Raw genomic sequence first — 20,251 nt, forward strand, 5'->3', positions numbered from 1 at the left:
CTGTCGACAGTGCCCTATGTTCGCAGGCGGTCACCCGCCCAAGCACTGACAACGCCCGACGTCGCGCAGTTGTGGTGATCGGACGAGAAACTGTGTGTTCAGCGTGCTGTGACCAGTGAAATGTTTTAGCGCGTCCCGACAAGTCGCGTTCGGGTCCCCTATCAGCTCCCACACAATGTGACGATTTCTTTGTCACCATACTTCCACGGGGAAATCGGCGTTGCCTTTTTGAAACAGTAAAATCGTAGTGGCCCGTGGGGGGATCGAACCCACGACCTTCGCGCTATTAGCACGACGCTCTAACCAACTGAGCTAACGGGCCTCGGTACAGACAGTCTCCCATTGCTTTGCGGGAATTGCTCTGCGTATTGCCATGTAACATTTCTATGGCAGCAATCCAACAGTGGACCAGCGTCTCTTCTCCCTCTATGCCGCTGCTCGTAGTAATTTCGTTGCGTGCCCGTTTCTCTCGACTGTTGTCAGCTGACGTTTACGAACCAGTAGCTATAATGCGAGGAGGACGTGAAACAGCATTTCGCACGGTCAAAACTTGTCGTGATTTGTTCCGAAAAAATTCCATTCCGGTACCGGGAATCGAACCCGGGCCTCCTGGGTGAAAGCCAGGTATCCTAGCCACTAGACCACACCGGACGTGCACATCGTTCTCCGGGTTTACACCCCCTCCACTCGCTTTCCGTGTCGCACTTTCCCTGTTTGCGAGCATCTTCTCGCGCATGGCAAAAGTCTCAGTCCATTTCTTTTGGCCTCGTTGTTACAGGGGTAGGAGGAAAAGCAAAGCTGTAAGTAGTAATATTTATTTACTTATTTCGCAAGTAAAGACCTGCTGCCTGTCATTATATAGCAGGTCATACATTGTGTGACTTTACATGTTATATCATACGAAATTCAGTTTTATTACTAGTACTTTTTTTCTTGAAAATTTTACAAAAGAACTGCAACTAGTAATAACAGGAAGTAAACATTTTCACGCTGAGTCGTTGAAGCCTTGTGGATAACAAACTACTAAGTGTTTCGCTCCTTCGCAACCCCAGAGCCGTCGACTTAGCTGTGAACGACAGTAAATTAAATGCCCCGGGTGAGGATCGAACTCACGACCTTAAGATTATGAGACTTACGCGCTGCCTACTGCGCTACCGAGGCTGGCGAACGCCACACCTTCTGGAATCTTGCTAAGTACCGAATACCAGTGGTACAGAGTCTGCACTCCCTGGCTCATTTTTTCTGTTGCTACACGTACATTCCCGGCGCGGCAGGCAACTTGCGATGTTAGGCCGACGCCAGTATGTACAATAGCACGCAAGAGTCCAAACGAGCAGTCGTGCGCGCTGCATGATTGCTTCTTTCCACACGGAATCCCGCGGTTCATTCTCATGGCTCACGCAGTTCGAGTGCGAAAGACACGCAGCACCACTATCGGAGAAAAAACAAAACGATGCATCGGCCGGGAATCGAACCCGGGCCGCCCGCGTGGCAGGCGAGCATTCTACCACTGAACCACCGATGCTCAGCTAGTTCACAGCTTCCTGGTGCTTTCCGCGGCAGACGTCTGAGGGGAAAGTGGGACTGCCGTTCAGCGCCGTCGCATCCTCTCGAGAGAATGCTACAGACGCTGAATCCTGCACTGCACTGCTTAAAAATGATCGTCTAAGTACTCTTGCGGCGCACGCACGCGACGACTCTTGCCAAAGGACGCGAAACGTGCCTAGAGACGCTGCCTGGATGAGCTCGCCTACCCCGTAACGCGCCTACAGCTACGACCACCTTCAGGCGCCGCCGACAGGCGGGAAGCAGACACAGCGCGGCTCGCGAGGCGCGCGACGGAACTGTGCGGTGGTGGTGTAATGGTCAGCATAGTTGCTTTCCAAGCAGTTGATCCGGGTTCGATTCCCGGCCACCGCTGCAGGCTTTTACTTTTGCGTATGAGTACTTTTGCCACGCGTCCTTAAATTAATGTTTCTTTGCCCATCTTACTCGCTGCACGCCACCCTCTAGCGTGTGCGTCGATTCCCCTTGAGTCTCGACTTGTCTCGACTTTGCTCAGCTGACGCGAGAGCTGACGCTCTCCAATCGGCCTATATCAAAAGGACAAGCACGCGAAACGACTGAGAGAGGTATGGCGAGGCGGGCACAACATTACTTATGCCTCGAGTAAATACCTGCTGCCTGTTATCATGTATTGTCTGATTTTACATGTTCTGTCAGACAAATTCAGTTTTATTACTAGTAGATTTCTTTTTTTTTTTCTTTGTTGAAAATTTTACAACACGCTCCTTCATTTCACTGTGGCCGCACGGCGCGACTTGGCATACCGAGAGGCAAAACGTGGCGCCAGTGCCCTTGACCGAATAGCGCTGCAGCTCCGAAACCGAAGAGGAAAGAGAAATACGAATTGAAACTGTCGACAGTGCCCTATGTTCGCAGGCGGTCACCCGCCCAAGCACTGACAACGCCCGACGTCGCGCAGTTGTGGTGATCGGACGAGAAACTGTGTGTTCAGCGTGCTGTGACCAGTGAAATGTTTTAGCGCGTCCCGACAAGTCGCGTTCGGGTCCCCTATCAGCTCCCACACAATGTGACGATTTCTTTGTCACCATACTTCCACGGGGAAATCGGCGTTGCCTTTTTGAAACAGTAAAATCGTAGTGGCCCGTGGGGGGATCGAACCCACGACCTTCGCGCTATTAGCACGACGCTCTAACCAACTGAGCTAACGGGCCTCGGTACAGACAGTCTCCCATTGCTTTGCGGGAATTGCTCTGCGTATTGCCATGTAACATTTCTATGGCAGCAATCCAACAGTGGACCAGCGTCTCTTCTCCCTCTATGCCGCTGCTCGTAGTAATTTCGTTGCGTGCCCGTTTCTCTCGACTGTTGTCAGCTGACGTTTACGAACCAGTAGCTATAATGCGAGGAGGACGTGAAACAGCATTTCGCACGGTCAAAACTTGTCGTGATTTTATCCGAAAAAATTCCATTCCGGTACCGGGAATCGAACCCGGGCCTCCTGGGTGAAAGCCAGGTATCCTAGCCACTAGACCACACCGGACGTGCACATCGTTCTCCGGGTTTACACCCCCTCCACTCGCTTTCCGTGTCGCACTTTCCCTGTTTGCGAGCATCTTCTCGCGCATGGCAAAAGTCTCAGTCCATTTCTTTTGGCCTCGTTGTTACAGGGGTAGGAGGAAAAGCAAAGCTGTAAGTAGTAATATTTATTTACTTATTTCGCAAGTAAAGACCTGCTGCCTGTCATTATATAGCAGGTCATACATTGTGTGACTTTACATGTTATATCATACGAAATTCAGTTTTATTACTAGTACTTTTTTTCTTGAAAATTTTACAAAAGAACTGCAACTAGTAATAACAGGAAGTAAACATTTTCACGCTGAGTCGTTGAAGCCTTGTGGATAACAAACTACTAAGTGTTTCGCTCCTTCGCAACCCCAGAGCCGTCGACTTAGCTGTGAACGACAGTAAATTAAATGCCCCGGGTGAGGATCGAACTCACGACCTTAAGATTATGAGACTTACGCGCTGCCTACTGCGCTACCGAGGCTGGCGAACGCCACACCTTCTGGAATCTTGCTAAGTACCGAATACCAGTGGTACAGAGTCTGCACTCCCTGGCTCATTTTTTCTGTTGCTACACGTGCATTCCCGGCGCGGCAGGCAACTTGCGATGTTAGGCCGACGCCAGTATGTACAATAGCACGCAAGAGTCCAAACGAGCAGTCGTGCGCGCTGCATGATTGCTTCTTTCCACACGGAATCCCGCGGTTCATTCTCATGGCTCACGCAGTTCGAGTGCGAAAGACACGCAGCACCACTATCGGAGAAAAAACAAAACGATGCATCGGCCGGGAATCGAACCCGGGCCGCCCGCGTGGCAGGCGAGCATTCTACCACTGAACCACCGATGCTCAGCTAGTTCACAGCTTCCTGGTGCTTTCCGCGGCAGACGTCTGAGGGGAAAGTGGGACTGCCGTCCAGCGCCGTCGCATCCTCTCGAGAGAATGCTACAGACGCTGAATCCTGCACTGCACTGCTTAAAAATGATCGTCTAAGTACTCTTGCGGCGCACGCACGCGACGACTCTTGCCAAAGGCCGCGAAACGTGCCTAGAGACGCTGCCTGGATGAGCTCGCCTACCCCGTAACGCGCCTACAGCTACGAACACCTTCAGGCGCCGCCGACAGGCGGGAAGCAGACACAGCGCGGCTCGCGAGGCGCGCGACGGAACTGTGCGGTGGTGGTGTAATGGTCAGCATAGTTGCTTTCCAAGCAGTTGATCCGGGTTCGATTCCCGGCCACCGCTGCAGGCTTTTACTTTTGCGTATGAGTACTTTTGCCACGCGTCCTTAAATTAATGTTTCTTTGCCCATCTTACTCGCTGCACGCCACCCTCTAGCGTGTGCGTCGATTCCCCTTGAGTCTCGACTTGTCTCGACTTTGCTCAGCTGACGCGAGAGCTGACGCTCTCCAATCGGCCTATATCAAAAGGACAAGCACGCGAAACGACTGAGAGAGGTATGGCGAGGCGGGCACAACATTACTTATGCCTCGAGTAAATACCTGCTGCCTGTTATCATGTATTGTCTGATTTTACATGTTCTGTCAGACAAATTCAGTTTTATTACTAGTAGATTTCTTTTTTTTTTTCTTTGTTGAAAATTTTACAACACGCTCCTTCATTTCACTGTGGCCGCACGGCGCGACTTGGCATACCGAGAGGCAAAACGTGGCGCCAGTGCCCTTGACCGAATAGCGCTGCAGCTCCGAAACCGAAGAGGAAAGAGAAATACGAATTGAAACTGTCGACAGTGCCCTATGTTCGCAGGCGGTCACCCGCCCAAGCACTGACAACGCCCGACGTCGCGCAGTTGTGGTGATCGGACGAGAAACTGTGTGTTCAGCGTGCTGTGACCAGTGAAATGTTTTAGCGCGTCCCGACAAGTCGCGTTCGGGTCCCCTATCAGCTCCCACACAATGTGACGATTTCTTTGTCACCATACTTCCACGGGGAAATCGGCGTTGCCTTTTTGAAACAGTAAAATCGTAGTGGCCCGTGGGGGGATCGAACCCACGACCTTCGCGCTATTAGCACGACGCTCTAACCAACTGAGCTAACGGGCCTCGGTACAGACAGTCTCCCATTGCTTTGCGGGAATTGCTCTGCGTATTGCCATGTAACATTTCTATGGCAGCAATCCAACAGTGGACCAGCGTCTCTTCTCCCTCTATGCCGCTGCTCGTAGTAATTTCGTTGCGTGCCCGTTTCTCTCGACTGTTGTCAGCTGACGTTTACGAACCAGTAGCTATAATGCGAGGAGGACGTGAAACAGCATTTCGCACGGTCAAAACTTGTCGTGATTTGTTCCGAAAAAATTCCATTCCGGTACCGGGAATCGAACCCGGGCCTCCTGGGTGAAAGCTAGGTATCCTAGCCACTAGACCACACCGGACGTGCACATCGTTCTCCGGGTTTACACCCCCTCCACTCGCTTTCCGTGTCGCACTTTCCCTGTTTGCGAGCATCTTCTCGCGCATGGCAAAAGTCTCAGTCCATTTCTTTTGGCCTCGTTGTTACAGGGGTAGGAGGAAAAGCAAAGCTGTAAGTAGTAATATTTATTTACTTATTTCGCAAGTAAAGACCTGCTGCCTGTCATTATATAGCAGGTCATACATTGTGTGACTTTACATGTTATATCATACGAAATTCAGTTTTATTACTAGTACTTTTTTTCTTGAAAATTTTACAAAAGAACTGCAACTAGTAATAACAGGAAGTAAACATTTTCACGCTGAGTCGTTGAAGCCTTGTGGATAACAAACTACTAAGTGTTTCGCTCCTTCGCAACCCCAGAGCCGTCGACTTAGCTGTGAACGACAGTAAATTAAATGCCCCGGGTGAGGATCGAACTCACGACCTTAAGATTATGAGACTTACGCGCTGCCTACTGCGCTACCGAGGCTGGCGAACGCCACACCTTCTGGAATCTTGCTAAGTACCGAATACCAGTGGTACAGAGTCTGCACTCCCTGGCTCATTTTTTCTGTTGCTACACGTGCATTCCCGGCGCGGCAGGCAACTTGCGATGTTAGGCCGACGCCAGTATGTACAATAGCACGCAAGAGTCCAAACGAGCAGTCGTGCGCGCTGCATGATTGCTTCTTTCCACACGGAATCCCGCGGTTCATTCTCATGGCTCACGCAGTTCGAGTGCGAAAGACACGCAGCACCACTATCGGAGAAAAAACTAAACGATGCATCGGCCGGGAATCGAACCCGGGCCGCCCGCGTGGCAGGCGAGCATTCTACCACTGAACCACCGATGCTCAGCTAGTTCACAGCTTCCTGGTGCTTTCCGCGGCAGACGTCTGAGGGGAAAGTGGGACTGCCGTCCAGCGCCGTCGCATCCTCTCGAGAGAATGCTACAGACGCTGAATCCTGCACTGCACTGCTTAAAAATGATCGTCTAAGTACTCTTGCGGCGCACGCACGCGACGACTCTTGCCAAAGGACGCGAAACGTGCCTAGAGACGCTGCCTGGATGAGCTCGCCTACCCCGTAACGCGCCTACAGCTACGACCACCTTCAGGCGCCGCCGACAGGCGGGAAGCAGACACAGCGCGGCTCGCGAGGCGCGCGACGGAACTGTGCGGTGGTGGTGTAATGGTCAGCATAGTTGCTTTCCAAGCAGTTGATCCGGGTTCGATTCCCGGCCACCGCTGCAGGCTTTTACTTTTGCGTATGAGTACTTTTGCCACGCGTCCTTAAATTAATGTTTCTTTGCCCATCTTACTCGCTGCACGCCACCCTCTAGCGTGTGCGTCGATTCCCCTTGAGTCTCGACTTGTCTCGACTTTGCTCAGCTGACGCGAGAGCTGACGCTCTCCAATCGGCCTATATCAAAAGGACAAGCACGCGAAACGACTGAGAGAGGTATGGCGAGGCGGGCACAACATTACTTATGCCTCGAGTAAATACCTGCTGCCTGTTATCATGTATTGTCTGATTTTACATGTTCTGTCAGACAAATTCAGTTTTATTACTAGTAGATTTCTTTTTTTTTTTCTTTGTTGAAAATTTTACAACACGCTCCTTCATTTCACTGTGGCCGCACGGCGCGACTTGGCATACCGAGAGGCAAAACGTGGCGCCAGTGCCCTTGACCGAATAGCGCTGCAGCTCCGAAACCGAAGAGGAAAGAGAAATACGAATTGAAACTGTCGACAGTGCCCTATGTTCGCAGGCGGTCACCCGCCCAAGCACTGACAACGCCCGACGTCGCGCAGTTGTGGTGATCGGACGAGAAACTGTGTGTTCAGCGTGCTGTGACCAGTGAAATGTTTTAGCGCGTCCCGACAAGTCGCGTTCGGGTCCCCTATCAGCTCCCACACAATGTGACGATTTCTTTGTCACCATACTTCCACGGGGAAATCGGCGTTGCCTTTTTGAAACAGTAAAATCGTAGTGGCCCGTGGGGGGATCGAACCCACGACCTTCGCGCTATTAGCACGACGCTCTAACCAACTGAGCTAACGGGCCTCGGTACAGACAGTCTCCCATTGCTTTGCGGGAATTGCTCTGCGTATTGCCATGTAACATTTCTATGGCAGCAATCCAACAGTGGACCAGCGTCTCTTCTCCCTCTATGCCGCTGCTCGTAGTAATTTCGTTGCGTGCCCGTTTCTCTCGACTGTTGTCAGCTGACGTTTACGAACCAGTAGCTATAATGCGAGGAGGACGTGAAACAGCATTTCGCACGGTCAAAACTTGTCGTGATTTGTTCCGAAAAAATTCCATTCCGGTACCGGGAATCGAACCCGGGCCTCCTGGGTGAAAGCCAGGTATCCTAGCCACTAGACCACACCGGACGTGCATATCGTTCTCCGGGTTTACACCCCCTCCACTCGCTTTCCGTGTCGCACTTTCCCTGTTTGCGAGCATCTTCTCGCGCATGGCAAAAGTCTCAGTCCATTTCTTTTGGCCTCGTTGTTACAGGGGTAGGAGGAAAAGCAAAGCTGTAAGTAGTAATATTTATTTACTTATTTCGCAAGTAAAGACCTGCTGCCTGTCATTATATAGCAGGTCATACATTGTGTGACTTTACATGTTATATCATACGAAATTCAGTTTTATTACTAGTACTTTTTTTCTTGAAAATTTTACAAAAGAACTGCAACTAGTAATAACAGGAAGTAAACATTTTCACGCTGAGTCGTTGAAGCCTTGTGGATAACAAACTACTAAGTGTTTCGCTCCTTCGCAACCCCAGAGCCGTCGACTTAGCTGTGAACGACAGTAAATTAAATGCCCCGGGTGAGGATCGAACTCACGACCTTAAGATTATGAGACTTACGCGCTGCCTACTGCGCTACCGAGGCTGGCGAACGCCACACCTTCTGGAATCTTGCTAAGTACCGAATACCAGTGGTACAGAGTCTGCACTCCCTGGCTCATTTTTTCTGTTGCTACACGTGCATTCCCGGCGCGGCAGGCAACTTGCGATGTTAGGCCGACGCCAGTATGTACAATAGCACGCAAGAGTCCAAACGAGCAGTCGTGCGCGCTGCATGATTGCTTCTTTCCACACGGAATCCCGCGGTTCATTCTCATGGCTCACGCAGTTCGAGTGCGAAAGACACGCAGCACCACTATCGGAGAAAAAACAAAACGATGCATCGGCCGGGAATCGAACCCGGGCCGCCCGCGTGGCAGGCGAGCATTCTACCACTGAACCACCGATGCTCAGCTAGTTCACAGCTTCCTGGTGCTTTCCGCGGCAGACGTCTGAGGGGAAAGTGGGACTGCCGTCCAGCGCCGTCGCATCCTCTCGAGAGAATGCTACAGACGCTGAATCCTGCACTGCACTGCTTAAAAATGATCGTCTAAGTACTCTTGCGGCGCACGCACGCGACGACTCTTGCCAAAGGCCGCGAAACGTGCCTAGAGACGCTGCCTGGATGAGCTCGCCTACCCCGTAACGCGCCTACAGCTACGACCACCTTCAGGCGCCGCCGACAGGCGGGAAGCAGACACAGCGCGGCTCGCGAGGCGCGCGACGGAACTGTGCGGTGGTGGTGTAATGGTCAGCATAGTTGCTTTCCAAGCAGTTGATCCGGGTTCGATTCCCGGCCACCGCTGCAGGCTTTTACTTTTGCGTATGAGTACTTTTGCCACGCGTCCTTAAATTAATGTTTCTTTGCCCATCTTACTCGCTGCACGCCACCCTCTAGCGTGTGCGTCGATTCCCCTTGAGTCTCGACTTGTCTCGACTTTGCTCAGCTGACGCGAGAGCTGACGCTCTCCAATCGGCCTATATCAAAAGGACAAGCACGCGAAACGACTGAGAGAGGTATGGCGAGGCGGGCACAACATTACTTATGCCTCGAGTAAATACCTGCTGCCTGTTATCATGTATTGTCTGATTTTACATGTTCTGTCAGACAAATTCAGTTTTATTACTAGTAGATTTCTTTTTTTTTTTCTTTGTTGAAAATTTTACAACACGCTCCTTCATTTCACTGTGGCCGCACGGCGCGACTTGGCATACCGAGAGGCAAAACGTGGCGCCAGTGCCCTTGACCGAATAGCGCTGCAGCTCCGAAACCGAAGAGGAAAGAGAAATACGAATTGAAACTGTCGACAGTGCCCTATGTTCGCAGGCGGTCACCCGCCCAAGCACTGACAACGCCCGACGTCGCGCAGTTGTGGTGATCGGACGAGAAACTGTGTGTTCAGCGTGCTGTGACCAGTGAAATGTTTTAGCGCGTCCCGACAAGTCGCGTTCGGGTCCCCTATCAGCTCCCACACAATGTGACGATTTCTTTGTCACCATACTTCCACGGGGAAATCGGCGTTGCCTTTTTGAAACAGTAAAATCGTAGTGGCCCGTGGGGGGATCGAACCCACGACCTTCGCGCTATTAGCACGACGCTCTAACCAACTGAGCTAACGGGCCTCGGTACAGACAGTCTCCCATTGCTTTGCGGGAATTGCTCTGCGTATTGCCATGTAACATTTCTATGGCAGCAATCCAACAGTGGACCAGCGTCTCTTCTCCCTCTATGCCGCTGCTCGTAGTAATTTCGTTGCGTGCCCGTTTCTCTCGACTGTTGTCAGCTGACGTTTACGAACCAGTAGCTATAATGCGAGGAGGACGTGAAACAGCATTTCGCACGGTCAAAACTTGTCGTGATTTGTTCCGAAAAAATTCCATTCCGGTACCGGGAATCGAACCCGGGCCTCCTGGGTGAAAGCCAGGTATCCTAGCCACTAGACCACACCGGACGTGCACATCGTTCTCCGGGTTTACACCCCCTCCACTCGCTTTCCGTGTCGCACTTTCCCTGTTTGCGAGCATCTTCTCGCGCATGGCAAAAGTCTCAGTCCATTTCTTTTGGCCTCGTTGTTACAGGGGTAGGAGGAAAAGCAAAGCTGTAAGTAGTAATATTTATTTACTTATTTCGCAAGTAAAGACCTGCTGCCTGTCATTATATAGCAGGTCATACATTGTGTGACTTTACATGTTATATCATACGAAATTCAGTTTTATTACTAGTACTTTTTTTCTTGAAAATTTTACAAAAGAACTGCAACTAGTAATAACAGGAAGTAAACATTTTCACGCTGAGTCGTTGAAGCCTTGTGGATAACAAACTACTAAGTGTTTCGCTCCTTCGCAACCCCAGAGCCGTCGACTTAGCTGTGAACGACAGTAAATTAAATGCCCCGGGTGAGGATCGAACTCACGACCTTAAGATTATGAGACTTACGCGCTGCCTACTGCGCTACCGAGGCTGGCGAACGCCACACCTTCTGGAATCTTGCTAAGTACCGAATACCAGAGGTACAGAGTCTGCACTCCCTGGCTCATTTTTTCTGTTGCTACACGTGCATTCCCGGCGCGGCAGGCAACTTGCGATGTTAGGCCGACGCCAGTATGTACAATAGCACGCAAGAGTCCAAACGAGCAGTCGTGCGCGCTGCATGATTGCTTCTTTCCACACGGAATCCCGCGGTTCATTCTCATGGCTCACGCAGTTCGAGTGCGAAAGACACGCAGCACCACTATCGGAGAAAAAACAAAACGATGCATCGGCCGGGAATCGAACCCGGGCCGCCCGCTTGGCAGGCGAGCATTCTACCACTGAACCACCGATGCTCAGCTAGTTCACAGCTTCCTGGTGCTTTCCGCGGCAGACGTCTGAGGGGAAAGTGGGACTGCCGTCCAGCGCCGTCGCATCCTCTCGAGAGAATGCTACAGACGCTGAATCCTGCACTGCACTGCTTAAAAATGATCGTCTAAGTACTCTTGCGGCGCACGCACGCGACGACTCTTGCCAAAGGCCGCGAAACGTGCCTAGAGACGCTGCCTGGATGAGCTCGCCTACCCCGTAACGCGCCTACAGCTACGACCACCTTCAGGCGCCGCCGACAGGCGGGAAGCAGACACAGCGCGGCTCGCGAGGCGCGCGACGGAACTGTGCGGTGGTGGTGTAATGGTCAGCATAGTTGCTTTCCAAGCAGTTGATCCGGGTTCGATTCCCGGCCACCGCTGCAGGCTTTTACTTTTGCGTATGAGTACTTTTGCCACGCGTCCTTAAATTAATGTTTCTTTGCCCATCTTACTCGCTGCACGCCACCCTCTAGCGTGTGCGTCGATTCCCCTTGAGTCTCGACTTGTCTCGACTTTGCTCAGCTGACGCGAGAGCTGACGCTCTCCAATCGGCCTATATCAAAAGGACAAGCACGCGAAACGACTGAGAGAGGTATGGCGAGGCGGGCACAACATTACTTATGCCTCGAGTAAATACCTGCTGCCTGTTATCATGTATTGTCTGATTTTACATGTTCTGTCAGACAAATTCAGTTTTATTACTAGTAGATTTCTTTTTTTTTTTCTTTGTTGAAAATTTTACAACACGCTCCTTCATTTCACTGTGGCCGCACGGCGCGACTTGGCATACCGAGAGGCAAAACGTGGCGCCAGTGCCCTTGACCGAATAGCGCTGCAGCTCCGAAACCGAAGAGGAAAGAGAAATACGAATTGAAACTGTCGACAGTGCCCTATGTTCGCAGGCGGTCACCCGCCCAAGCACTGACAACGCCCGACGTCGCGCAGTTGTGGTGATCGGACGAGAAACTGTGTGTTCAGCGTGCTGTGACCAGTGAAATGTTTTAGCGCGTCCCGACAAGTCGCGTTCGGGTCCCCTATCAGCTCCCACACAATGTGACGATTTCTTTGTCACCATACTTCCACGGGGAAATCGGCGTTGCCTTTTTGAAACAGTAAAATCGTAGTGGCCCGTGGGGGGATCGAACCCACGACCTTCGCGCTATTAGCACGACGCTCTAACCAACTGAGCTAACGGGCCTCGGTACAGACAGTCTCCCATTGCTTTGCGGGAATTGCTCTGCGTATTGCCATGTAACATTTCTATGGCAGCAATCCAACAGTGGACCAGCGTCTCTTCTCCCTCTATGCCGCTGCTCGTAGTAATTTCGTTGCGTGCCCGTTTCTCTCGACTGTTGTCAGCTGACGTTTACGAACCAGTAGCTATAATGCGAGGAGGACGTGAAACAGCATTTCGCACGGTCAAAACTTGTCGTGATTTGTTCCGAAAAAATTCCATTCCGGTACCGGGAATCGAACCCGGGCCTCCTGGGTGAAAGCCAGGTATCCTAGCCACTAGACCACACCGGACGTGCACATCGTTCTCCGGGTTTACACCCCCTCCACTCGCTTTCCGTGTCGCACTTTCCCTGTTTGCGAGCATCTTCTCGCGCATGGCAAAAGTCTCAGTCCATTTCTTTTGGCCTCGTTGTTACAGGGGTAGGAGGAAAAGCAAAGCTGTAAGTAGTAATATTTATTTACTTATTTCGCAAGTAAAGACCTGCTGCCTGTCATTATATAGCAGGTCATACATTGTGTGACTTTACATGTTATATCATACGAAATTCAGTTTTATTACTAGTACTTTTTTTCTTGAAAATTTTACAAAAGAACTGCAACTAGTAATAACAGGAAGTAAACATTTTCACGCTGAGTCGTTGAAGCCTTGTGGATAACAAACTACTAAGTGTTTCGCTCCTTCGCAACCCCAGAGCCGTCGACTTAGCTGTGAACGACAGTAAATTAAATGCCCCGGGTGAGGATCGAACTCACGACCTTAAGATTATGAGACTTACGCGCTGCCTACTGCGCTACCGAGGCTGGCGAACGCCACACCTTCTGGAATCTTGCTAAGTACCGAATACCAGTGGTACAGAGTCTGCACTCCCTGGCTCATTTTTTCTGTTGCTACACGTGCATTCCCGGCGCGGCAGGCAACTTGCGATGTTAGGCCGACGCCAGTATGTACAATAGCACGCAAGAGTCCAAACGAGCAGTCGTGCGCGCTGCATGATTGCTTCTTTCCACACGGAATCCCGCGGTTCATTCTCATGGCTCACGCAGTTCGAGTGCGAAAGACACGCAGCACCACTATCGGAGAAAAAACAAAACGATGCATCGGCCGGGAATCGAACCCGGGCCGCCCGCGTGGCAGGCGAGCATTCTACCACTGAACCACCGATGCTCAGCTAGTTCACAGCTTCCTGGTGCTTTCCGCGGCAGACGTCTGAGGGGAAAGTGGGACTGCCGTCCAGCGCCGTCGCATCCTCTCGAGAGAATGCTACAGACGCTGAATCCTGCACTGCACTGCTTAAAAATGATCGTCTAAGTACTCTTGCGGCGCACGCACGCGACGACTCTTGCCAAAGGCCGCGAAACGTGCCTAGAGACGCTGCCTGGATGAGCTCGCCTACCCCGTAACGCGCCTACAGCTACGACCACCTTCAGGCGCCGCCGACAGGCGGGAAGCAGACACAGCGCGGCTCGCGAGGCGCGCGACGGAACTGTGCGGTGGTGGTGTAATGGTCAGCATAGTTGCTTTCCAAGCAGTTGATCCGGGTTCGATTCCCGGCCACCGCTGCAGGCTTTTACTTTTGCGTATGAGTACTTTTGCCACGCGTCCTTAAATTAATGTTTCTTTGCCCATCTTACTCGCTGCACGCCACCCTCTAGCGTGTGCGTCGATTCCCCTTGAGTCTCGACTTGTCTCGACTTTGCTCAGCTGACGCGAGAGCTGACGCTCTCCAATCGGCCTATATCAAAAGGACAAGCACGCGAAACGACTGAGAGAGGTATGGCGAGGCGGGCACAACATTACTTATGCCTCGAGTAAATACCTGCTGCCTGTTATCATGTATTGTCTGATTTTACATGTTCTGTCAGACAAATTCAGTTTTATTACTAGTAGATTTCTTCTTTTTTTTTCTTTGTTGAAAATTTTACAACACGCTCCTTCATTTCACTGTGGCCGCACGGCGCGACTTGGCATACCGAGAGGCAAAACGTGGCGCCAGTGCCCTTGACCGAATAGCGCTGCAGCTCCGAAACCGAAGAGGAAAGAGAAATACGAATTGAAACTGTCGACAGTGCCCTATGTTCGCAGGCGGTCACCCGCCCAAGCACTGACAACGCCCGACGTCGCGCAGTTGTGGTGATCGGACGAGAAACTGTGTGTTCAGCGTGCTGTGACCAGTGAAATGTTTTAGCGCGTCCCGACAAGTCGCGTTCGGGTCCCCTATCAGCTCCCACACAATGTGACGATTTCTTTGTCACCATACTTCCACGGGGAAATCGGCGTTGCCTTTTTGAAACAGTAAAATCGTAGTGGCCCGTGGGGGGATCGAACCCACGACCTTCGCGCTATTAGCACGACGCTCTAACCAACTGAGCTAACGGGCCTCGGTACAGACAGTCTCCCATTGCTTTGCGGGAATTGCTCTGCGTATTGCCATGTAACATTTCTATGGCAGCAATCCAACAGTGGACCAGCGTCTCTTCTCCCTCTATGCCGCTGCTCGTAGTAATTTCGTTGCGTGCCCGTTTCTCTCGACTGTTGTCAGCTGACGTTTACGAACCAGTAGCTATAATGCGAGGAGGACGTGAAACAGCATTTCGCACGGTCAAAACTTGTCGTGATTTGTTCCGAAAAAATTCCATTCCGGTACCGGGAATCGAACCCGGGCCTCCTGGGTGAAAGCCAGGTATCCTAGCCACTAGACCACACCGGACGTGCACATCGTTCTCCGGGTTTACACCCCCTCCACTCGCTTTCCGTGTCGCACTTTCCCTGTTTGCGAGCATCTTCTCGCGCATGGCAAAAGTCTCAGTCCATTTCTTTTGGCCTCGTTGTTACAGGGGTAGGAGGAAAAGCAAAGCTGTAAGTAGTAATATTTATTTACTTATTTCGCAAGTAAAGACCTGCTGCCTGTCATTATATAGCAGGTCATACATTGTGTGACTTTACATGTTATATCATACGAAATTCAGTTTTATTACTAGTACTTTTTTTCTTGAAAATTTTACAAAAGAACTGCAACTAGTAATAACAGGAAGTAAACATTTTCACGCTGAGTCGTTGAAGCCTTGTGGATAACAAACTACTAAGTGTTTCGCTCCTTCGCAACCCCAGAGCCGTCGACTTAGCTGTGAACGACAGTAAATTAAATGCCCCGGGTGAGGATCGAACTCACGACCTTAAGATTATGAGACTTGCGCGCTGCCTACTGCGCTACCGAGGCTGGCGAACGCCACACCTTCTGGAATCTTGCTAAGTACCGAATACCAGTGGTACAGAGTCTGCACTCCCTGGCTCATTTTTTCTGTTGCTACACGTGCATTCCCGGCGCGGCAGGCAACTTGCGATGTTAGGCCGACGCCAGTATGTACAATAGCACGCAAGAGTCCAAACGAGCAGTCGTGCGCGCTGCATGATTGCTTCTTTCCACACGGAATCCCGCGGTTCATTCTCATGGCTCACGCAGTTCGAGTGCGAAAGACACGCAGCACCACTATCGGAGAAAAAACAAAACGATGCATCGGCCGGGAATCGAACCCGGGCCGCCCGCGTGGCAGGCGAGCATTCTACCACTGAACCACCGATGCTCAGCTAGTTCACAGCTTCCTGGTGCTTTCCGCGGCAGACGTCTGAGGGGAAAGTGGGACTGCCGTCCAGCGCCGTCGCATCCTCTCGAGAGAATGCTACAGACGCTGAATCCTGCACTGCACTGCTTAAAAATGATCGTCTAAGTACTCTTGCGGCGCACGCACGCGACGACTCTTGCCAAAGGACGCGAAACGTGCCTAGAGACGCTGCCTGGATGAGCTCGCCTACCCCGTAACGCGCCTACAGCTACGACCACCTTCAGGCGCCGCCGACAGGCGGGAAGCAGACACAGCGCGGCTCGCGAGGCGCGCGACGGAACTGTGCGGTGGTGGTGTAATGGTCAGCATAGTTGCTTTCCAAGCAGTTGATCCGGGTTCGATTCCCGGCCACCGCTGCAGGCTTTTACTTTTGCGTATGAGTACTTTTGCCACGCGTCCTTAAATTAATGTTTCTTTGCCCATCTTACTCGCTGCACGCCACCCTCTAGCGTGTGCGTCGATTCCCCTTGAGTCTCGACTTGTCTCGACTTTGCTCAGCTGACGCGAGAGCTGACGCTCTCCAATCGGCCTATATCAAAAGGACAAGCACGCGAAACGACTGAGAGAGGTATGGCGAGGCGGGCACAACATTACTTATGCCTCGAGTAAATACCTGCTGCCTGTTATCATGTATTGTCTGATTTTACATGTTCTGTCAGACAAATTCAGTTTTATTACTAGTAGATTTCTTTTTTTTTTTCTTTGTTGAAAATTTTACAACACGCTCCTTCATTTCACTGTGGCCGCACGGCGCGACTTGGCATACCGAGAGGCAAAACGTGGCGCCAGTGCCCTTGACCGAATAGCGCTGCAGCTCCGAAACCGAAGAGGAAAGAGAAATACGAATTGAAACTGTCGACAGTGCCCTATGTTCGCAGGCGGTCACCCGCCCAAGCACTGACAACGCCCGACGTCGCGCAGTTGTGGTGATCGGACGAGAAACTGTGTGTTCAGCGTGCTGTGACCAGTGAAATGTTTTAGCGCGTCCCGACAAGTCGCGTTCGGGTCCCCTATCAGCTCCCACACAATGTGACGATTTCTTTGTCACCATACTTCCACGGGGAAATCGGCGTTGCCTTTTTGAAACAGTAAAATCGTAGTGGCCCGTGGGGGGATCGAACCCACGACCTTCGCGCTATTAGCACGACGCTCTAACCAACTGAGCTAACGGGCCTCGGTACAGACAGTCTCCCATTGCTTTGCGGGAATTGCTCTGCGTATTGCCATGTAACATTTCTATGGCAGCAATCCAACAGTGGACCAGCGTCTCTTCTCCCTCTATGCCGCTGCTCGTAGTAATTTCGTTGCGTGCCCGTTTCTCTCGACTGTTGTCAGCTGACGTTTACGAACCAGTAGCTATAATGCGAGGAGGACGTGAAACAGCATTTCGCACGGTCAAAACTTGTCGTGATTTGTTCCGAAAAAATTCCATTCCGGTACCGGGAATCGAACCCGGGCCTCCTGGGTGAAAGCCAGGTATCCTAGCCACTAGACCACACCGGACGTGCACATCGTTCTCCGGGTTTACACCCCCTCCACTCGCTTTCCGTGTCGCACTTTCCCTGTTTGCGAGCATCTTCTCGCGCATGGCAAAAGTCTCAGTCCATTTCTTTTGGCCTCGTTGTTACAGGGGTAGGAGGAAAAGCAAAGCTGTAAGTAGTAATATTTATTTACTTATTTCGCAAGTAAAGACCTGCTGCCTGTCATTATATAGCAGGTCATACATTGTGTGACTTTACATGTTATATCATACGAAATTCAGTTTTATTACTAGTACTTTTTTTCTTGAAAATTTTACAAAAGAACTGCAACTAGTAATAACAGGAAGTAAACATTTTCACGCTGAGTCGTTGAAGCCTTGTGGATAACAAACTACTAAGTGTTTCGCTCCTTCGCAACCCCAGAGCCGTCGACTTAGCTGTGAACGACAGTAAATTAAATGCCCCGGGTGAGGATCGAACTCACGACCTTAAGATTATGAGACTTGCGCGCTGCCTACTGCGCTACCGAGGCTGGCGAACGCCACACCTTCTGGAATCTTGCTAAGTACCGAATACCAGTGGTACAGAGTCTGCACTCCCTGGCTCATTTTTTCTGTTGCTACACGTGCATTCCCGGCGCGGCAGGCAACTTGCGATGTTAGGCCGACGCCAGTATGTACAATAGCACGCAAGAGTCCAAACGAGCAGTCGTGCGCGCTGCATGATTGCTTCTTTCCACACGGAATCCCGCGGTTCATTCTCATGGCTCACGCAGTTCGAGTGCGAAAGACACGCAGCACCACTATCGGAGAAAAAACAAAACGATGCATCGGCCGGGAATCGAATCCGGGCCGCCCGCGTGGCAGGCGAGCATTCTACCACTGAACCACCGATGCTCAGCTAGTTCACAGCTTCCTGGTGCTTTCCGCGGCAGACGTCTGAGGGGAAAGTGGGACTGCCGTCCAGCGCCGTCGCATCCTCTCGAGAGAATGCTACAGACGCTGAATCCTGCACTGCACTGCTTAAAAATGATCGTCTAAGTACTCTTGCGGCGCACGCACGCGACGACTCTTGCCAAAGGACGCGAAACGTGCCTAGAGACGCTGCCTGGATGAGCTCGCCTACCCCGTAACGCGCCTACAGCTACGACCACCTTCAGGCGCCGCCGACAGGCGGGAAGCAGACACAGCGCGGCTCGCGAGGCGCGCGACGGAACTGTGCGGTGGTGGTGTAATGGTCAGCATAGTTGCTTTCCAAGCAGTTGATCCGGGTTCGATTCCCGGCCACCGCTGCAGGCTTTTACTTTTGCGTATGAGTACTTTTGCCACGCGTCCTTAAATTAATGTTTCTTTGCCCATCTTACTCGCTGCACGCCACCCTCTAGCGTGTGCGTCGATTCCCCTTGAGTCTCGACTTGTCTCGACTTTGCTCAGCTGACGCGAGAGCTGACGCTCTCCAATCGGCCTATATCAAAAGGACAAGCACGCGAAACGACTGAGAGAGGTATGGCGAGGCGGGCACAACATTACTTATGCCTCGAGTAAATACCTGCTGCCTGTTATCATGTATTGTCTGATTTTACATGTTCTGTCAGACAAATTCAGTTTTATTACTAGTAGATTTCTTTTTTTTTTCTTTGTTGAAAATTTTACAACACGCTCCTTCATTTCACTGTGGCCGCACGGCGCGACTTGGCATACCGAGAGGCAAAACGTGGCGCCAGTGCCCTTGACCGAATAGCGCTGCAGCTCCGAAACCGAAGAGGAAAGAGAAATACGAATTGAAACTGTCGACAGTGCCCTATGTTCGCAGGCGGTCACCCGCCCAAGCACTGACAACGCCCGACGTCGCGCAGTTGTGGTGATCGGACGAGAAACTGTGTGTTCAGCGTGCTGTGACCAGTGAAATGTTTTAGCGCGTCCCGACAAGTCGCGTTCGGGTCCCCTATCAGCTCCCACACAATGTGACGATTTCTTTGTCACCATACTTCCACGGGGAAATCGGCGTTGCCTTTTTGAAACAGTAAAATCGTAGTGGCCCGTGGGGGGATCGAACCCACGACCTTCGCGCTATTAGCACGACGCTCTAACCAACTGAGCTAACGGGCCTCGGTACAGACAGTCTCCCATTGCTTTGCGGGAATTGCTCTGCGTATTGCCATGTAACATTTCTATGGCAGCAATCCAACAGTGGACCAGCGTCTCTTCTCCCTCTATGCCGCTGCTCGTAGTAATTTCGTTGCGTGCCCGTTTCTCTCGACTGTTGTCAGCTGACGTTTACGAACCAGTAGCTATAATGCGAGGAGGACGTGAAACAGCATTTCGCACGGTCAAAACTTGTCGTGATTTGTTCCGAAAAAATTCCATTCCGGTACCGGGAATCGAACCCGGGCCTCCTGGGTGAAAGCCAGGTATCCTAGCCACTAGACCACACCGGACGTGCACATCGTTCTCCGGGTTTACACCCCCTCCACTCGCTTTCCGTGTCGCACTTTCCCTGTTTGCGAGCATCTTCTCGCGCATGGCAAAAGTCTCAGTCCATTTCTTTTGGCCTCGTTGTTACAGGGGTAGGAGGAAAAGCAAAGCTGTAAGTAGTAATATTTATTTACTTATTTCGCAAGTAAAGACCTGCTGCCTGTCATTATATAGCAGGTCATACATTGTGTGACTTTACATGTTATATCATACGAAATTCAGTTTTATTACTAGT

At 51.4% G+C, this 20,251-nt stretch overlaps 42 non-coding genes across 42 annotated transcripts; 8 read left to right on the top strand and 34 right to left on the bottom strand.

The window, feature by feature from the left end:
- Window positions 1–248: 248 nt before the first annotated feature.
- Trnai-aau (transfer RNA isoleucine (anticodon AAU)) lies at window positions 249–322 on the bottom strand. Its single transcript has one exon. It is a non-coding gene; the product is annotated as a tRNA-Ile (tRNA).
- A 257-nt stretch (window positions 323–579) lies between these two features.
- Window positions 580–651, bottom strand: Trnae-uuc (transfer RNA glutamic acid (anticodon UUC)). The gene has a single exon. It is a non-coding gene; the product is annotated as a tRNA-Glu (tRNA).
- Window positions 652–1,088: 437 nt separating this feature from the next.
- On the bottom strand, window positions 1,089–1,161 carry Trnam-cau (transfer RNA methionine (anticodon CAU)). The gene has a single exon. It is a non-coding gene; the product is annotated as a tRNA-Met (tRNA).
- Window positions 1,162–1,454: 293 nt separating this feature from the next.
- Trnag-gcc (transfer RNA glycine (anticodon GCC)) lies at window positions 1,455–1,525 on the bottom strand. The gene has a single exon. It is a non-coding gene; the product is annotated as a tRNA-Gly (tRNA).
- A 323-nt stretch (window positions 1,526–1,848) lies between these two features.
- Window positions 1,849–1,920, top strand: Trnag-ucc (transfer RNA glycine (anticodon UCC)). The gene has a single exon. It is a non-coding gene; the product is annotated as a tRNA-Gly (tRNA).
- Window positions 1,921–2,664: 744 nt separating this feature from the next.
- Window positions 2,665–2,738, bottom strand: Trnai-aau (transfer RNA isoleucine (anticodon AAU)). Its single transcript has one exon. It is a non-coding gene; the product is annotated as a tRNA-Ile (tRNA).
- A 257-nt stretch (window positions 2,739–2,995) lies between these two features.
- Window positions 2,996–3,067, bottom strand: Trnae-uuc (transfer RNA glutamic acid (anticodon UUC)). Its single transcript has one exon. It is a non-coding gene; the product is annotated as a tRNA-Glu (tRNA).
- Window positions 3,068–3,504: 437 nt separating this feature from the next.
- Window positions 3,505–3,577, bottom strand: Trnam-cau (transfer RNA methionine (anticodon CAU)). Its single transcript has one exon. It is a non-coding gene; the product is annotated as a tRNA-Met (tRNA).
- A 293-nt stretch (window positions 3,578–3,870) lies between these two features.
- On the bottom strand, window positions 3,871–3,941 carry Trnag-gcc (transfer RNA glycine (anticodon GCC)). The gene has a single exon. It is a non-coding gene; the product is annotated as a tRNA-Gly (tRNA).
- A 323-nt stretch (window positions 3,942–4,264) lies between these two features.
- Window positions 4,265–4,336, top strand: Trnag-ucc (transfer RNA glycine (anticodon UCC)). Its single transcript has one exon. It is a non-coding gene; the product is annotated as a tRNA-Gly (tRNA).
- A 744-nt stretch (window positions 4,337–5,080) lies between these two features.
- Window positions 5,081–5,154, bottom strand: Trnai-aau (transfer RNA isoleucine (anticodon AAU)). The gene has a single exon. It is a non-coding gene; the product is annotated as a tRNA-Ile (tRNA).
- Window positions 5,155–5,411: 257 nt separating this feature from the next.
- On the bottom strand, window positions 5,412–5,483 carry Trnae-uuc (transfer RNA glutamic acid (anticodon UUC)). Its single transcript has one exon. It is a non-coding gene; the product is annotated as a tRNA-Glu (tRNA).
- A 437-nt stretch (window positions 5,484–5,920) lies between these two features.
- Window positions 5,921–5,993, bottom strand: Trnam-cau (transfer RNA methionine (anticodon CAU)). The gene has a single exon. It is a non-coding gene; the product is annotated as a tRNA-Met (tRNA).
- A 293-nt stretch (window positions 5,994–6,286) lies between these two features.
- Window positions 6,287–6,357, bottom strand: Trnag-gcc (transfer RNA glycine (anticodon GCC)). The gene has a single exon. It is a non-coding gene; the product is annotated as a tRNA-Gly (tRNA).
- Window positions 6,358–6,680: 323 nt separating this feature from the next.
- Window positions 6,681–6,752, top strand: Trnag-ucc (transfer RNA glycine (anticodon UCC)). The gene has a single exon. It is a non-coding gene; the product is annotated as a tRNA-Gly (tRNA).
- A 744-nt stretch (window positions 6,753–7,496) lies between these two features.
- On the bottom strand, window positions 7,497–7,570 carry Trnai-aau (transfer RNA isoleucine (anticodon AAU)). The gene has a single exon. It is a non-coding gene; the product is annotated as a tRNA-Ile (tRNA).
- Window positions 7,571–7,827: 257 nt separating this feature from the next.
- Trnae-uuc (transfer RNA glutamic acid (anticodon UUC)) lies at window positions 7,828–7,899 on the bottom strand. The gene has a single exon. It is a non-coding gene; the product is annotated as a tRNA-Glu (tRNA).
- A 437-nt stretch (window positions 7,900–8,336) lies between these two features.
- Window positions 8,337–8,409, bottom strand: Trnam-cau (transfer RNA methionine (anticodon CAU)). The gene has a single exon. It is a non-coding gene; the product is annotated as a tRNA-Met (tRNA).
- Window positions 8,410–8,702: 293 nt separating this feature from the next.
- Trnag-gcc (transfer RNA glycine (anticodon GCC)) lies at window positions 8,703–8,773 on the bottom strand. Its single transcript has one exon. It is a non-coding gene; the product is annotated as a tRNA-Gly (tRNA).
- A 323-nt stretch (window positions 8,774–9,096) lies between these two features.
- Trnag-ucc (transfer RNA glycine (anticodon UCC)) lies at window positions 9,097–9,168 on the top strand. The gene has a single exon. It is a non-coding gene; the product is annotated as a tRNA-Gly (tRNA).
- Window positions 9,169–9,912: 744 nt separating this feature from the next.
- Trnai-aau (transfer RNA isoleucine (anticodon AAU)) lies at window positions 9,913–9,986 on the bottom strand. The gene has a single exon. It is a non-coding gene; the product is annotated as a tRNA-Ile (tRNA).
- Window positions 9,987–10,243: 257 nt separating this feature from the next.
- Window positions 10,244–10,315, bottom strand: Trnae-uuc (transfer RNA glutamic acid (anticodon UUC)). The gene has a single exon. It is a non-coding gene; the product is annotated as a tRNA-Glu (tRNA).
- Window positions 10,316–10,752: 437 nt separating this feature from the next.
- On the bottom strand, window positions 10,753–10,825 carry Trnam-cau (transfer RNA methionine (anticodon CAU)). Its single transcript has one exon. It is a non-coding gene; the product is annotated as a tRNA-Met (tRNA).
- A 293-nt stretch (window positions 10,826–11,118) lies between these two features.
- Window positions 11,119–11,189, bottom strand: Trnag-gcc (transfer RNA glycine (anticodon GCC)). The gene has a single exon. It is a non-coding gene; the product is annotated as a tRNA-Gly (tRNA).
- Window positions 11,190–11,512: 323 nt separating this feature from the next.
- Window positions 11,513–11,584, top strand: Trnag-ucc (transfer RNA glycine (anticodon UCC)). Its single transcript has one exon. It is a non-coding gene; the product is annotated as a tRNA-Gly (tRNA).
- Window positions 11,585–12,328: 744 nt separating this feature from the next.
- On the bottom strand, window positions 12,329–12,402 carry Trnai-aau (transfer RNA isoleucine (anticodon AAU)). The gene has a single exon. It is a non-coding gene; the product is annotated as a tRNA-Ile (tRNA).
- A 257-nt stretch (window positions 12,403–12,659) lies between these two features.
- Trnae-uuc (transfer RNA glutamic acid (anticodon UUC)) lies at window positions 12,660–12,731 on the bottom strand. Its single transcript has one exon. It is a non-coding gene; the product is annotated as a tRNA-Glu (tRNA).
- Window positions 12,732–13,168: 437 nt separating this feature from the next.
- Trnam-cau (transfer RNA methionine (anticodon CAU)) lies at window positions 13,169–13,241 on the bottom strand. The gene has a single exon. It is a non-coding gene; the product is annotated as a tRNA-Met (tRNA).
- A 293-nt stretch (window positions 13,242–13,534) lies between these two features.
- Window positions 13,535–13,605, bottom strand: Trnag-gcc (transfer RNA glycine (anticodon GCC)). Its single transcript has one exon. It is a non-coding gene; the product is annotated as a tRNA-Gly (tRNA).
- A 323-nt stretch (window positions 13,606–13,928) lies between these two features.
- Trnag-ucc (transfer RNA glycine (anticodon UCC)) lies at window positions 13,929–14,000 on the top strand. The gene has a single exon. It is a non-coding gene; the product is annotated as a tRNA-Gly (tRNA).
- Window positions 14,001–14,745: 745 nt separating this feature from the next.
- On the bottom strand, window positions 14,746–14,819 carry Trnai-aau (transfer RNA isoleucine (anticodon AAU)). The gene has a single exon. It is a non-coding gene; the product is annotated as a tRNA-Ile (tRNA).
- Window positions 14,820–15,076: 257 nt separating this feature from the next.
- On the bottom strand, window positions 15,077–15,148 carry Trnae-uuc (transfer RNA glutamic acid (anticodon UUC)). Its single transcript has one exon. It is a non-coding gene; the product is annotated as a tRNA-Glu (tRNA).
- A 437-nt stretch (window positions 15,149–15,585) lies between these two features.
- On the bottom strand, window positions 15,586–15,658 carry Trnam-cau (transfer RNA methionine (anticodon CAU)). Its single transcript has one exon. It is a non-coding gene; the product is annotated as a tRNA-Met (tRNA).
- Window positions 15,659–15,951: 293 nt separating this feature from the next.
- Trnag-gcc (transfer RNA glycine (anticodon GCC)) lies at window positions 15,952–16,022 on the bottom strand. Its single transcript has one exon. It is a non-coding gene; the product is annotated as a tRNA-Gly (tRNA).
- A 323-nt stretch (window positions 16,023–16,345) lies between these two features.
- Window positions 16,346–16,417, top strand: Trnag-ucc (transfer RNA glycine (anticodon UCC)). Its single transcript has one exon. It is a non-coding gene; the product is annotated as a tRNA-Gly (tRNA).
- Window positions 16,418–17,161: 744 nt separating this feature from the next.
- Trnai-aau (transfer RNA isoleucine (anticodon AAU)) lies at window positions 17,162–17,235 on the bottom strand. The gene has a single exon. It is a non-coding gene; the product is annotated as a tRNA-Ile (tRNA).
- Window positions 17,236–17,492: 257 nt separating this feature from the next.
- On the bottom strand, window positions 17,493–17,564 carry Trnae-uuc (transfer RNA glutamic acid (anticodon UUC)). The gene has a single exon. It is a non-coding gene; the product is annotated as a tRNA-Glu (tRNA).
- Window positions 17,565–18,001: 437 nt separating this feature from the next.
- Window positions 18,002–18,074, bottom strand: Trnam-cau (transfer RNA methionine (anticodon CAU)). The gene has a single exon. It is a non-coding gene; the product is annotated as a tRNA-Met (tRNA).
- Window positions 18,075–18,367: 293 nt separating this feature from the next.
- On the bottom strand, window positions 18,368–18,438 carry Trnag-gcc (transfer RNA glycine (anticodon GCC)). Its single transcript has one exon. It is a non-coding gene; the product is annotated as a tRNA-Gly (tRNA).
- Window positions 18,439–18,761: 323 nt separating this feature from the next.
- Window positions 18,762–18,833, top strand: Trnag-ucc (transfer RNA glycine (anticodon UCC)). Its single transcript has one exon. It is a non-coding gene; the product is annotated as a tRNA-Gly (tRNA).
- A 743-nt stretch (window positions 18,834–19,576) lies between these two features.
- Window positions 19,577–19,650, bottom strand: Trnai-aau (transfer RNA isoleucine (anticodon AAU)). The gene has a single exon. It is a non-coding gene; the product is annotated as a tRNA-Ile (tRNA).
- A 257-nt stretch (window positions 19,651–19,907) lies between these two features.
- Trnae-uuc (transfer RNA glutamic acid (anticodon UUC)) lies at window positions 19,908–19,979 on the bottom strand. Its single transcript has one exon. It is a non-coding gene; the product is annotated as a tRNA-Glu (tRNA).
- Window positions 19,980–20,251: the final 272 nt, after the last annotated feature.

The sequence above is a fragment of the Schistocerca cancellata genome, chromosome 2 (assembly GCF_023864275.1).
Source record: "Schistocerca cancellata isolate TAMUIC-IGC-003103 chromosome 2, iqSchCanc2.1, whole genome shotgun sequence".
Lineage (NCBI taxonomy): Eukaryota > Metazoa > Arthropoda > Insecta > Orthoptera > Acrididae > Schistocerca > Schistocerca cancellata.